The sequence below is a fragment of the Anolis sagrei genome, chromosome 11 (genome assembly GCF_037176765.1).
Source record: "Anolis sagrei isolate rAnoSag1 chromosome 11, rAnoSag1.mat, whole genome shotgun sequence".
In the NCBI taxonomy this organism is placed as follows: domain Eukaryota; kingdom Metazoa; phylum Chordata; class Lepidosauria; order Squamata; family Dactyloidae; genus Anolis; species Anolis sagrei.
Genome location: NC_090031.1, coordinates 15,735,286 through 15,750,805, shown reverse-complemented (window position 1 = coordinate 15,750,805; position 15,520 = coordinate 15,735,286).

Here is a 15,520-nt window from a genome sequence, read left to right as displayed (position 1 = left end):
GAAGCAACAGAGAGGAGATACGAGGACGAGAAGAAGACGACGACGGACAAGGAAGAGAAGAAGACGGCGACGGACCAGGAAGAGAAGAAGACGACGACGGACCAGGAAGAGAAGAAGACGACATCGGACAAGGAAGAGAAGTAGACGAAAGCCAATACAACGAGGAGGAGAAGTAGATGATACACGATCATTGGAGGAGCAGAGAAGTGGATAAGTAAAAGACTAAAAGTCTAATTTGATTTTTGGCGCCCCCAAGTGGAGGAAAAGAAGAAGAAAATAGTATTCTTTAATAGAAACTATATATCTTTCTTGATAAATTGATAAATTGAAGTGAAGATATTATACTATTATAAGAAATTGATTTCATATAAAATAGTGTCATCCCATCAATATATAAATAAGGGGGAAAAATTAAAATTTAATTTAATTAAATTAAATTAATTAATAATAATAGTTGAGCTAACAAGAGACTGTCTGATATTAGTATTTTAAGTACATATTTTAAATTTTAGTGGGAGAATATACTAAGAGTAAATGAATTAATTCTACAAGTTGTAAATAATTGATGATTTATAAGAAATTGGAAATCAATTTAGATCTTTATTGAATATGGAAATAATTAACGGTTTTCTACTTTGGATATGAAGTAAGATAATTGGATAACAGATAATATTAGAGGAGAGACTTTTGGAAATTAAGAAGTAAACCTTTTAAAAATAAGAAGTTAACTGGAAATGACAACCCCAAGTAAAGTGGAGTCACGAAGAGGATCATTGGATATAAACCCAAAAATGGATAACCTCTTAAAAGAGATCAAAAAGATATCAGAAAAACAAGACGCGCTGAAAGTAGAATTGAAAGAGGAAGTGAAGACTAAGCATGAAGAATATTATAAGAAACAAGAAGAAATAATTACAAAACTGACAGAAGAATTTAAAGTAATGAAAACAGAAATAAAAGAGGAATTCGGACAGATAAGAAAAGAAATAACACAGATAGATGGAGAAGTGAAAGAATTGAAAGTTTCTAAAGAGAAGATGGAGGGAATGCAAACAGAGATGACACAGAAAATAAAAGGACTGGATAGACAAAGAGAAAAAATGGAATTAGAACAAGAAAGATTGTTGCAAATGCAAATGGATTTTCAACTGAGACTCAGAAATATAATGGAAGACGACAAAGAAGATATAAGATTACTGATAATCAAAATTTTGGCAGATTGTTTGGAGTGTGAGGGAGATGAATTAGAACAGGAGGTCGACCAGGTCTACAGGATATCATCATTTTATTCCAGAAGAAATAAGACAGATAGAGATGTGATAGTAAAGTTTACAAGAAAGAAGGTACGAGATGATGTGCTCTACAATAATAACAAAAAACCAATCTTTTATAAAGGAAAGAAAATTGCGGTACTGAAAGAATTCCCACAGGCGACCTTAGCAAGAAGAAGAAAATATTTTTTCTTAACAGAAGAATTAAAGAAAAGAATGATAAGATTCAGTTGGGAAAGAAAAGAAGGGATAATGGTGACATATAACGAAGAAAGATATTGGTTGACAACTGAGCATAAGGCCAAGATTTTTTATGAGAAACTTATGAAACAGAAGGAAGGAGATGAAGAACATGGAGAAGAAGAAGAAGAAGAAGAACCAGAAGAAGAAGAAGAAGAACAAGAAGCAGAGATAGAGGAAGGAGAAGAAAGAAGATTATCTACACCAAGGAAAGGAGTAAAGGCTAAAAAGGCAAGATATAAATCACCAAAAGATTATGGCTTTCTTGGAAAAGAACCGAAACCACAGAGAATGACACCACGGAAAAAGGAAGAAAAAGGAGGTCAGAGCTCGGAACAATCGGTAACTGCAACAACGGAATTGGCTTTTGGCGACACAGGATTGGGACTAGATAAGAAGGAATAAAATGATGGAGAGACAAATAAAATGTTTTTCAAACAATATCAATGGTATGAACTCCCCCCAGAAGCGAAAGAGAGTGTGGAGGAGCTTGAAGAAACAGAATTTTGATGTAATAATGCTACAGGAAACACATATCTGTGATAAACATGTGGCGCACCTTCCGAATAAAAAACTAGGAAAAGAATATTATTCGGCCTATGAAAAAAAGAAAAGAGGAGTTGTAACTTATGTGAAAGATTCAATAGATTCAGAATTGGCATTTAGAGATACAGAAGGAAGATGTGTAGCAGTGAAAATGATAATTGGAGACTCCAAAATATTGGTCTGTAATATATATGCCCCCAATGGACAAAAGAGAAAATTTGTGGAATATCTAAATATTAAGTTAAAAGAAACAGAGTTTGATGAGCTGATTTTGGCAGGAGATTTCAATGGGGTCGTCGACTCTCAAATGGATAAAAGCTGGAAGAAAAAGAAGCCTAAGGGAGGGAAACTCCCTCAGAAATTTATGGATCTACAAAAAGATTTTGACCTGGAAGATGTATGGAGAAGTAAAAATAAAGATAAAAGAGATTATACCTTTTTCTCGAATAGACACCAATCTTGGTCTAGGATTGATATGGTTTGGACTACTAGGAACCTCTCTACGAAACTGAAGGAGATTAATATTTTGCCAAGAGACTTGTCGGATCACTGCCCTTTGGAAATGGTCATAAATCAAAAAAATTATTATAGAAAATGGAGATTAAATGAGAATCTGATAAAGACGGAAGAGGATAAAGAACATTTTAAGAAATTAATCCAGGACTATTTACAAATAAATAAATTAGATGTAACGGAGCCACGAGTGGTATGGGATGCCTTTAAGGCAGTCTTGAGAGGGCATTTTATCCAACAAGGAGCAAGAAGGAACAGAGAAAGGAATAAAAAGATAAATGAGTTGTCGGCAGAAATAGCAGCTAAAGAAATGGAGTTAAAGAAAAATCCATCTAAACGAATAGAGAAAAAATTGGTGATTCTGAAACAAGAAAAAAACCATGCAGAGTTGGAATTACAATCAAGACAGATTAAATTTTTAAAACAACAAGCCTTCGAGAATGCCAATAAACCAGGTAAATGGTTGGCAAACCAGGTTAGAAAAAAGAGGCAAATTAACCATATTGCTAAAATAAGTACTAAAGAAAAGGATCTGAAGACGGATAAAGAAATATTGGAGGAATTTAGGTCATTCTACACAAAGTTATACACAAAGGAGGATATAAAGAAAGAGGATATTATGGAATATATTGGACAAATGAAGTTAGACAAAATAACTGATGAAGACAGAGAAGAATTGAATAAGGAAATAACAGAAGAGGAAATAGAGAAAGCTATAAATAAAATGAATGCTGACAAGGCTCCGGGACCGGATGGATTTACGGCAGGATTTTATAAAACATTTAAACAGCAATTGATACCTATTTTTAAAGTTATAGCGAATGAGGCATTGAAATATCGAAAGGTTCCAGACTCCTGGAAAGAGGCAGAAATTACTGTGATACATAAGGAAGGCTCACCGGAAACTGATATCAGAAACTATAGACCGATCTCCCTGTTAAATACTGATTACAAATTGTTTGCAAATATTATGGCCACAAGGTTAAAAACTTTTTTAAGTAAATGGATTGGGGAAGAACAAACAGGTTTTCTCCCAAATAGTCACATGAAAGAAAATATACGCAACGTGCTAGATCTTTTGGAATATTATGAGACTAACCATCAGAAAGAATTTGCCCTTTTGTCAATAGACGCTGAGAAAGCATTTGACAATCTGAATTGGGATTTCTTCAAGATTTTGATTCAAGAGTTGGACATGGGTGAGAAATTTAATAATGCAATTAACGCTATTTACGAGTTTCAAAAGGCTAAAGTGAAAGTGAATGGTCAAGTGACTCAAGAATTCGAAATTACAAAAGGCACGCGACAAGGTTGTCCACTTTCCCCATTGATTTTTGTTATGGCAGTAGAGATCTTGATGAAGAAAATTAGAGAAGATGAAAAGATTAAAGGAGCAAAAATTGGTAAATTTGAATACAAAATACGAGCGTTTGCGGATGATTTAATAGGCACAATCGAAAATCCCGAGAAAAATTTACAAAGTTGGATAAATAAAATAGAGGATTTTGGAAAGGTGGCAGGCTTTAAAATCAATATGAAGAAAACTAAACTCTTATTTAAGAATGTGAATAAGGAGAAACAAATAAAGATTCAACAACAGGTGGGAATAGAAGGTGTGAAGAAAATTAGATATCTGGGAGTCTGGATCACAGCCAGAAATGGACAACTTTTGAAGAATAACTACGAATTAGTATGGAAGACGGTTCAAAAGGACCTTCAGAACTGGGATCGGATGAAATTATCTCTTCTAGGCAGAATAGCATTGATAAAAATGAATGTCTTACCAAAACTCATATTCTTGTTTCAAAATATTCCGGTGATAAGAAATCAAACCCTTTTTAAAAAGTGGAAGAAAGACCTACTGAAATTTGTATGGAAAGGAAAAAGACCGAGAATTAACTACACTAATTTAATAGATAAGAAAACGAGAGGGGGACTGGGATTCCCCGATTTAAAGACGTATCATGAGGCCTGTGCACTATCTTGGATCAGGGATTGGATGACTTTAGATAAAGAAAAGTGCCTAAATTTAGAAGGCTATGATTTAAGAGTGGGATGGCACGCATATGTTTGGTATAATAGAGAGATGAAGGAGAAAAATTTTGGTAACCATTTTGTGCGAGCCTCCCTATTACGGACATGGATGAGATACAAAGAACTCTTCTATAAAACAACACCATTATGGATATCAGCAATGGAGGCACATCAAAGAAGACTACTAGGATGGAGGACTTGGCCAAGATACAAGGATATATTAGTGAAAGGGAAGACAGAGATTAAATCATTTGAACAATTAAAGATCTTATATGGCAATATAACATGGTTAAATTACCTACAAATAAAAGAATATTTCAAACAGGACCAAAAAATGGGCTTTGACTGGGAGGAGAATGTATGGGATAAAATATTAAAAATACAAAAGAAAACGGTTACAATATTATATAATAAATTGCTTCAGTGGTTGACAGAATCCGAACAGGTAAAAACCTGTATGATTAAATGGGCGGAAAATATAAGAAGGCCCATTCACTTTGGGGAATGGGAAAAGATATGGAATAAAAAATTAAAATACACATACGCCATGGACTTAAAAGAAAACTGGTATAAAATGTTTTATAGGTGGTATTTGACTCCGAGTAAACTAAGTCACATGTATCAAAATGTATCAGACAAATGTTGGAAATGCAGTGAGCAAGTAGGTACTTTTTACCACATGTGGTGGACATGTAAAGAGACATCTAAGTTCTGGTCTATTATTCATGAGGAGATGCAGAAAATACTAAAGAAAAGATTTAAAAAGAAACCTGAATATTACCTTCTTGGATTTACAGATACTGATCTGAAATTGGAAGAGAATGAAGACAAATTATTTACTTATTGCACAACGGCGGCTAGGATGGTTTTTGCCAAATACTGGAAGAATGATGATGTTCCAAGTATTGAAGACTGGTGCAAAAAAATTAAAGAAATAAGAGATATGGATGAGCTAACTTTTTTGTTGAAAAGGAACAATGGAAAAACCTTAAGGAGGACAGATTGGTCCCCTATATATGACTATGAGAAGAAAGCTGAAAAAACATTGGGATGAGAATAGACTTTAAGGAGAAGAAATGTTTTGATAAGATCCTGAGGCTGGAGTGGAAGTCATTTTAGAATAGTTTAGGTAGTTGTATTGTTCGTATTTAGGTGTTTGTTATGTACTGGTTTTTTTTTTCTTTTCTTTCTTCCTTTTGTTTGTATATCTCTCCCTTTCCTACTGTTCTATCTTCTTGTTATTGTTCCCCCTCTTTCCTTGTGTGGATTGTAGAAACTTTAATAAAAATCATATTAAAAAAAAAAGTTTCCAAACCATCTTCAAAGGCAGCCCCACGTAGAGTGCGTTGCAGTAATCTATTCGGAATGTAACCAGAGTGTGGACCACCGTGGCCAGATCAGAGTTTCCAAGGTACGGGCGCAGCTGGTGCACAAGTTGTCAGGGATCTTACTCTGAGGCGGATTTAATAGTCCTCTGACAACTTTAAACAGCTCAGCCAGACGGTCCTTAGCAGACGCAATATTGGCTGAAAGGAATGTTTTTTGTGCAGCCTTTATTGCCGCATCATAGCTCCTAAAGAAGGAAACTAGACGTGCTTGGACTGACCCGCTACGCTTCTGCTGCCACACGCGCTCTTGATACGAAATAAATAACTGCTTTATCTTAGAATTATACAGTTGGAAGGTACCCCAAGGGCCATCCAATCCAACCCCACTCTTCCAGGCAGGAAGACATCAAAGCCCTCTCAGCAGATGGCCATCCATCTTCTATTTAAAGACTTCCAGGGAGACGCCACCAGACTGCCACATTCCAATGCCAATCTCGAAAAACAAAAAGGGAAAGGGGTGCAGTTCTTTGCACCCCTTGCAACGTCCATGCTTTAAGTGTTTGAGAAGGGGGTTTGGATTGAAAATATGCCAGAAAAGCATAGAACTGTACGGCACTTGTGTTGGGATGGGCGGAGCAGGCTGTGCTTTGCAGACCCCTTCTATGCGTGTCTCAAAAACGCCCAGGTTATTTTGAGCCCCCTTTCTCGGGTCCAAACCCACAGGAATCGATAGCTGGTGGCCTCGCCTCTTTCCCTGGTTTCCTGCTGGCGCTGAACTTGCGAGCGGCCCTCTTCCTGTTGTGTGGGATTGATGTTAAAATTAGAGCACTCTTTTCTATTTTTACACTACTTACAACACATCATCAAAGTGGCTAATTAAAATCTGGCCGAGAGCGTGGGTTTCCAATGGTTAATTCCATGGGTCTGTTTCCTGAATTGGGGTTGAGGCCCAGGAGGCAGTTGTGCTGAGCCGTCTTTGGCTTTTGTGGGTGCTGGGTAGTTTTGGAAAGGGAAAAGCATTCAAAATGCAAAGTAGTACAGTGTTTCCTCGCTACTTTGTGGACTTGTATTCTTATCCCGCTTCCTGGCAATAATGAAATGTGGAAGGGGGCAGCCAATCAAGAGAGATTGCAAAAGCAAAGAGAAATGGCTAGTTAAAAAAAGGTGTGCGGTGCCTTTAAATCTCTCCTCACTTCTGCCTCACCCTTGGAACGCGATATACATACATAGTGTCCCCACTTTGCGGATTTTCACTTTTTGCGGATGGTCCTGTAAAGAATTTCCTTTAGAACAGGACATGCAACCTTTGCCCAGCCAGGGGCCCAAAGAGAAGCTCTTAGGAATTTTCCACCACAAACAGTCTTTAGAGGGCTTGTGAAATGTAACAAAGTCTTTTATTGAGGAACAATCAAACAGAAACTTCTCTTGTCTTCAAAAGGTTAAACAAATGCTTCCAGGCTTTTGTGCAACTGGTGGCTACTAACTGTTACTTTACTTTAAAGGAAAATCCCTTTCTAACTTCTCCCAAGCTGACTGTGAACCTAAACCTAACTGATGTGGCCTCCACTACCGGGTTGAACTGCGTCTCAAAGCACCGAGTGGACCTACCAGCAAGGCCTGTAGTCTCTTCAGCTGGAGTGTGTGGGTTTTCTGTAAACGGTGTGACCCACAGAAAACCCACACACATGGATAGATATCTACATAAAAACTCCAACCATCACCCAAGTCAAAAAAGAAGCACAATTAAAGCCTTGGCAGACCGTGCAAAAAGAATCTGCGAAGCCCACCTCCTTCAAGATGAACTGAACCACCTAAACTGGGCTCTACAGGCCAATGGATACTCCACCTCAGACATCAGAAGAGCTGCAAGACTGAGAACAAGCCATGAGAGTAAAGATGAAGATCCACCCAGAGGAAAGGTGTTCTTGCCATACATCAAGGGAACCACTGACCGCATAGGAAAACTTGATATCGAGCTACTTTTAGCGGGGTCCCCTCAAGAGAGGAGAACCCAAGGACCGCACAAAAAGGGTCCTGGATACCTTGGTGAGGCCAGCGAAGCCAATCTCAAATGATTAAAGTATTAAAAATAATAAAACCTCACCAAAGTGGAAGAAGGTTTTTTCAAGTGACCGAGGCGTTTATTTGCGATTCAGCTGATATTGGATGCATTGCAGAAATCATTCCACCACAAGCATCCTGCTAGGCATTTTACAAGCATATTTATAGACAAAATACAAAGGAAAACATTTCAAATGTCCTGCCCGCCATCTGCCTCTGGAGGGCCAATCAGCAGGCTTTCCTTGCTTTTTTGAGGATGGACGAATTAGAAGCAAGCCAGGCAGGACAACCGCAGGCAAATGGGAAATGATGGGATTACAGATTGCCAGCCAGAATGGAATGCGAGGCTTTGTCTTGGCCGGCAAGGTGTGACCGCTGTAAACAAAGGTTTTCCTGTTGGAAATGGTTTTGGGGGAAGAAACGGCTGGATTTAGACAGTGGACCTCAAAGGGGATCAACACTGTCTTTTGTAAATTTAATCATTCTTTTTTCCTAGGTTTCTGTAGACTTCCTCATTCTCACTAGTCAAGCTCAGAGGGCGAGATGAGGGAATCAACAGCTATTGTTCCATGCAGATAAGTCAATCACAGATGAGTTTCGAGGGAAGCAGAGATTTTCCCTCAAGCATTTCAACAGTTCCTGGTCACTTTTTGTAGGGCAAAAGTCAAAGGGAAAGCGGGAAGCATATTACATTTCATACAATATTTTCTTATACAAAGTTCATAAGGGAAGCCCCATCCCCAGCCCATATCCCAATAAGTTTTATTACAATATTTGATCTTTATTACAACACAAACTAGAAATCCCATGCTCTTAGGAAGGGCGTGTGGAAACGGAGGTTGTTAGCAGTTCAGATCAAGCATTGACAGAAAGTTCATGGCCAGGGTGGTGGCAAACAGTCAGTCCACGCAGCAGAGAGTCATGGTTTCAGGCTGGAATCAGCAGATGGGCGCTGAGTTGAAAAACAACAAAATCCATCGCTTTGTCCTTGGTGAACTAGGTCTCCCGTCCAAGAACTGGACTTCCTGCTCGGCCCCCTTTCCAGGGCCTCCTGCGGGCATCCAAAACAAGCCCCCAGCTGCGGGGCTGAGCAGGGACGAGCGGCACAAAGGAGAAAATGAGCTGCTTTGTGGAGCCGGCGGAGTTTGGCGATCAGCTGTTTCCTGTCAAATTATATTACTTAAAACAAAATGATTATCTCTCGGGCGCAGGGATCCAAATTGAGAAAAGCGAGATAGTAGTTAGGCTTAGAATTAACCATGGAAAAATATGGCACCAAAATGGAGTTAGTTTAAGGCAGGGGAAGATACAATGTGTCAAGCGGGAAAGTCTAAAAGTTGCAAGTTTCAAGTGCCTCCATTTGAGAATTGATACAAAGTCAGGGCTAGAGAGAAAGCGAGAGAGGCTGAGTGCATTCTTAGCTTCAGCTGCCTGTTGGGTCACATTACACCAGTTCTTTCCAATTTTTTCCAATTTTTGGCGGCCAGGAATTGCGGAACTCTCTGCTGCAGTGCGGAGCAATTACTGGGCGGGGGCTCCCGCCATCAAACTGATAAGGAAACACAACATACAAACCACTTACAGACCCACCAAGAAAATCCAACAAATGCTACGTTCAGCAAAGGACAAGAGGGATCCTCTCACCTCTGCAGGAGTCTACCGTATACCATGCAGCTGTGGACAAGTCTACATAGGGACCACCAAACGCAGCATTGCCCAGACACGCATCAAGGAACATGAAAGGCACTGCAGACTACTCCAACCAGAGAAATCAGCCATATCAGAGCACCTGATGAACCAACCTGGACACAGCATATTATTTGAGAACACAGAAGTGCTGGACCACACCAACAACCACCATGTCAGACTACACAGAGAAGCCATTGAAATCCACAAACATGTGGAGAATTTCAACAGAAAGGAAGAAACCATGAAAATGAACAAAATCTGGCTACCAGTATTAAAGGACTCAAAAATCACAACACCAAAACAACAGAGGGGAAACAAACAGGCATATAAAATCATCTCAACAAGGGATTCCCCCCGGGCACTTCCAAGCCATTGAATGCTAATCAAGGTGATCAGCTGAAACATTCACATCTAGCCCCAGCAGAAAAAAGTCCTTTGTCTCACCCTGGTCTTTCCACAGATATATAAACCCATTTTTCCTACTTCCAACAGACCTCACTACCTCTGAGGATGCTTGCCATAGATGCAGGCGAAACGTCAGGAGAAAAATTGCCTCCAGAACATGGCCATATAGCCCGAAAAACCTACAACAACCCACTGATTCCGGCCATGAAAGCCTTCGACAATACATGGAAACCTTTACGTTTACTTAAGATCCAGGGAGAGAGAAAGGGAGGCAGACCAAACGGGCAGTGCAGTGCAGGAAGGGATTTCCCAGCCAGTTAACTCAACTGCCTATGTATTTCCTTGAGGATTATAAACTTGTGGTTGATTTCCAACATCCTTGAACTTGGCAGCTGCTTTCTCTTTCTCCTGGATCTCAGCCTCTCTCTTTGCTCCATGATGACCAGAGTGAGACACAAGCTCCATCTTCTGGCTACCAGAGAGAAAGACATCAGAGAGAGGAAGAGACAGAGATTCGGCAGGGAGACTCGAGCTGCAAGGAGAAGTGGGTTAAAGGGTTAAAGGTAAAGGTAAAAGTTTCCCCTAGACATCAAGTCTAGTCGTGTCCAACTCGGGGGGGGGGGTGTTGCTCATCTCCATTTCTAAGCCAAGGAGCCGGCTTTGACCATAGACACCTCCGAGGTCATCTGGCCAGCATGTCTGCATGAAACGCCATACCTTTCTGCCGGAGTGGTACCTATTGATCTACTACTCACATTTGCATATTTTCGAACTGCTAGGTTGGCAGAAGCTAGGGCTATCGATGGGAGCTCACTCTGTCCTGTGGATTCGAACCGCCAACCTTCCAGTCAACAAGCTCAGTGGTTTAATCCAATGTGCCACCGCAGGTTATACATTTTCTGTTGTTGTCATTGTCGTCTCCCTTGCTGTGATATGCGGCCTCTGGATTTGCCTTTCCATCAAGCTGTTTCAGATGAGGCCTTGTAATACAGTCAGCCCTCTATTTTGCAAGGGTTAGGAGCACAGGGCCTTCATGAAAGTAGAAAAGCCATTAATAATAATATAGAAACAATAATAACAATATAGAAACAAACCTAATAATAATAATAATAATAATAATAATAATTTTGTGATACGAAATCCAGCATATAGATCTTGTTTGCTGTGACATACTGTGCTTTTGTGTCAGTAAAATAATAATAATAATAATAATAATAATAATAATATGCAAAGACTGTGACACAAACCAGTAAAGGTGGTCCCAGTTATGATCAGCACACTGGGTGCAGTGCCTAAAGACCTTGGCCTGCACTTAAACACAATTGGAGCTGACAAGATTACCATCTGCCAGCTGCAGAAGGCCACCTTACTGGGATCTGCACGCATTATTCGCTGATACATCACACAGTCCTAGACACTTGGTAAAGGTCCAGCGTGTGATCCAATACAACAGCCAGCAGAATGTCTGCTGTGGACTCATCTTGTTATGTCATCATCATCCTGGTCGACGCCTAGGATAAAAAGGACCGTGGTGGATGCTGCTGATTCTGGACATCCATCGACAAGTGGGCTACAGAATCAAAATGCAAATGAACAATCTCAGAAGCGGCAGAAATATACAATGCCAGAAAACCACACTGAAGAAGGAGACAGAAGGCCTGATTCTTGCAGCCCAGGAGCAAGCCATCAGAACAAATGCCATTAAGGCCAGGATTGAAAAATCAGTGGATGACCCAAAATGCAGACTGTGCAAGGAAGCTGATGAAAGCATGGATCCTTATCCTCAGCTGCTGCAAGAAAATCGCAGAGATGGACTACAAACAGAGGCCCAACTCTGTGGCGCAAGTGATTCGTTGGAACTTATGTCACAAGTACCACCTACCAGTAATATATAACTGGTAAAGGGATCATAAACCTGCAGAGGTTGTGGAAAATGAGCACACAAAAATGCTGTGGGACTTTCGAATCCAGACTAACAAAGTTTTGAAACACAATGCACCAGACATCACAACTGTGGAAAAGAAAAAAAGTTTGGATGATTGATGTCGCCATATCAGGTGACAGCCGTGTTCTGGGCCTGTAAAGAATTGCCTTTAAAATAGTACGTGCAACTTGAGCCCAGAGGGAAGCCAGGGGCCCCCTAAGAGAAGTTCTCAAAGATTTTCTACCACAAATGGTCTACAGATGACTTGTGAAGTATAACAAAGTCCTTTATTAAAGAACAATCAAACAGAAACTTCTCTTATCTTCAATAAAGTTAAACAAATGCTTCCAGGCCTTTATGCAACTGGTAGCTTCCTAATCATTGTCCACGAGTGACAGGCAATTGTCTTCAATAACTGTTTCTTTACTTCAAAGGAAAATCCCTTTTTAACTTCTCCCAGGCTGACTGTAATCTAAGCCTAACTGATGTGGGCTCCGCTACTGGGTCGAACTGCGTCTCGAGCACCGAGTGGACCTACCAGTAAAGCCAGTAGATTCTCCAGCTGGAGTTCTTTGGTCTTCCAAACTGTTTACCCTCCGAAATTCCTCAAAGCTTTAGGGCTGTTTCCCTGGAAATCTTTGGAGATCTTTGGATGCTCTTAAGACTGTTCTCCCCCAGAAAATCTTAAGGGTTGAAGCTTTTGTACAGGAGGAGCTTATAAACGTCCTCTAAATTAGCTTTCCTTACTGAGACTAACTAAAAATGGCTCCCTTCCCTTCCCAATTGCCCTGAACAAGGGGCGGAACCAAAACTTAACGATGATGGACAGGTGACTTGCCCTACGACTTCAACCAAAGGAAGCCACCTTTCTGCAGAATCCCTGAAAACTTGGACTGCAAGCAAACATTTAATACAAAGCAAATAAAGTTGGAGCTCCTGGTACAGCCGTACCAGCACAAGCCACATTGAGGACAAACGACAGGAAAAACTCAGCCGCTATCAAGACCTCAAAATCGGACTGCAAAGGCTCTGGCATAAACTAGTACAGGTGGTCTCAGTGGTGATCGGCACACTGGGTGCCATGCCAAAAGATCTCAGCCGGCATTTGGAAACAATAAACATCGACGCTCTGTCAACTGCAAAAGGTCTGGATGAGGGCGAACAAATTGAAACTGAATCCAGGCAAGACAGAGGTACTCCTGGTCAGTCGTAAGGCCGAGCAGGGTATAGGGTTACAGCCGGTGTTGGATGGGGTTGCACTCCCCCTGAAGACGCAGGTTCGCAGCTTGGGTGTGATCCTGGATTCATCGCTGAGCCTGGAACCCCAGGTTTCGGCGGTGACCAGGGGAGCATTTGCACAATTAAAACTTGTGCGCCAGTTGCGCCCGTACCTTGGGAAGTCTGACTTGGCCACGGTAGTCCATGCACTGGTTACATCCCGTATAGACTACTGCAACGCTCTCTACATGGGGTTGCCTTTGAAGACTGCTCGGAAGCTTCAGATGGTCCAGCGGGCGGCAGCCAGGTTGCTAACGAGAGCGGCACTCAGGGAGCACACCACTCCTCTGTTGCGCCAGCTCCACTGGCTGCCAGTTTGCTACCGGGCACAATTCAAAGTGCTGGCTTTAGCTTTTAAAGCCCTAAACGGTTCTGGCCCGACCTATTTGTCCGAACGCATCACCCCCTATGAACCAGTTAGGACATTAAGATCGTCCGGGGAGGCCCTGCTCTCAATCCCGCCAGCCTCGCAGGCACGACTGGCGGGGACGAGAGACAGGGCCTTCTCAGTGGTGGCCCCTCGGCTGTGGAACGCCCTTCCCGCAGACATCAGATCGGCCCCCTCCTTGCTGGCGTTCAGGAGAAGAGTGAAGACCTGGCTCTTTGAACAGGCGTTTAATTAAGCAGTGCAATCAATTGATTGAGATTGGAACTTGGAACTTGGAATAATAGACGAGGAGATCGGATTATGACTTTATTGATGAGACGTGATGGATTAGTTATATGGATGTATTGTTGTTATATTGTTATACTGATTTTTGCTATGTGATTTAGTTGCTTTAGTTACTGTTTTTTAAATGCTAATACTATTGTTGTGCACTTGTATATTGACCTGGTTGTAAACCGCACTGAGTCGCCTACGGGCTGAGAGAGTGCGCTATACAAATAAAGTAAATAAATAAATAAATAAATAAAAGGCCACCTGACTTGGATCTGCGCGCATCATTCAAAAATACATCACACAGTCCTAGACACTTTGGAAGTGCTCGACTTGTGATTTTGTGATACAGAATCCAGCATATTGATCTCGTATGCTGTGACATACTGTGCTTTTGTGTCAATAATAATAATAATAATAATAATTGCTATTTTTTTAACCTGGAGGAACACATAGCACATCAAAGCCTGACCATAGGACTCTTCTTGTGTGTTGCTCCTCCAATGGCCGCTAGGGGGCGCTGCTAATTAGCAGGTGCTAATCAATAATGTTACCCTCTTTAAGCATTGTTTGGCAGCCAGGACTTAAAAGTGTTTTCAGATAACATGCAAACATCAAACAAGGAATTTGAATCTGTGTTACTGGGTTGACAAATGGCAAATAGAAAAATAAGGCAGGCGCTGTCACAAAACAACTGCGCGCAGAAGAATCTGGGATGTTGCAGATCAAAGGGGAAAGAAAGGCTGCCAAGGAGAATGGCGGCTGCCAAGGAGGGGCACCCGGGACTCTTGAAGAAGGCGCCTAATGAGGGGGAGGCAGTGCCACAAAGGCAGGCCCCCTTCTCTCTTAAGAGGCGTCTCGCAGAACCGAGGGGCCCTGTGGAGCACCAAGGGAAACCCACACAGAGAAAGGCTTCGGAAAAGCCCTGCAAGTTAGAATAGCCAGCTGGCCGAGTGTCTTTGGTGCGGAGAGGGAATTTGCACCCTGGCCTCCCCACCTCTGGCTCTGGCTTGCATCTTGCAAACTCACCCACTTAGATTTGTTATCAAACATGGCTACTGTGGTGGTGCAAGAAGTTAAACCATCTGGATGGACTTAAGATGGACCTAAGTCCATCCAGATCCCAAAGAGACATAGACCGATACATAGATTGACAGAGAGAAAGATACATAGATAGATGGATAGATTATAAGAGTGATGGACCTTAGAGATGCCTACCTTCCGACCCTGATGGAGACATAGATAGACATAGAGATAGATAGATAGATAGATAGATAGATAGATAGATAGATAGACAGACAGACAAATAGATAGATAATAGAGTGATGGACCTATGAGAGGCCTACCTTCAGATCCGAAAGAGATATAGATAGATACATAGATTGGTAGATAGAAAGATACATAGATAGATGGGGGAACATAGAGTGATGGACCTTAGAGAGGCTTACCTTCAGGTCCTGATGGAGACATCAATCGCTAGATAGATGAAAGAGTGATGGACCTTAGAAAGGCCTATCTTCAGGTCCCGATGGTGACATCGATAGATAGATAGATAGATAGATAGATAGATAGA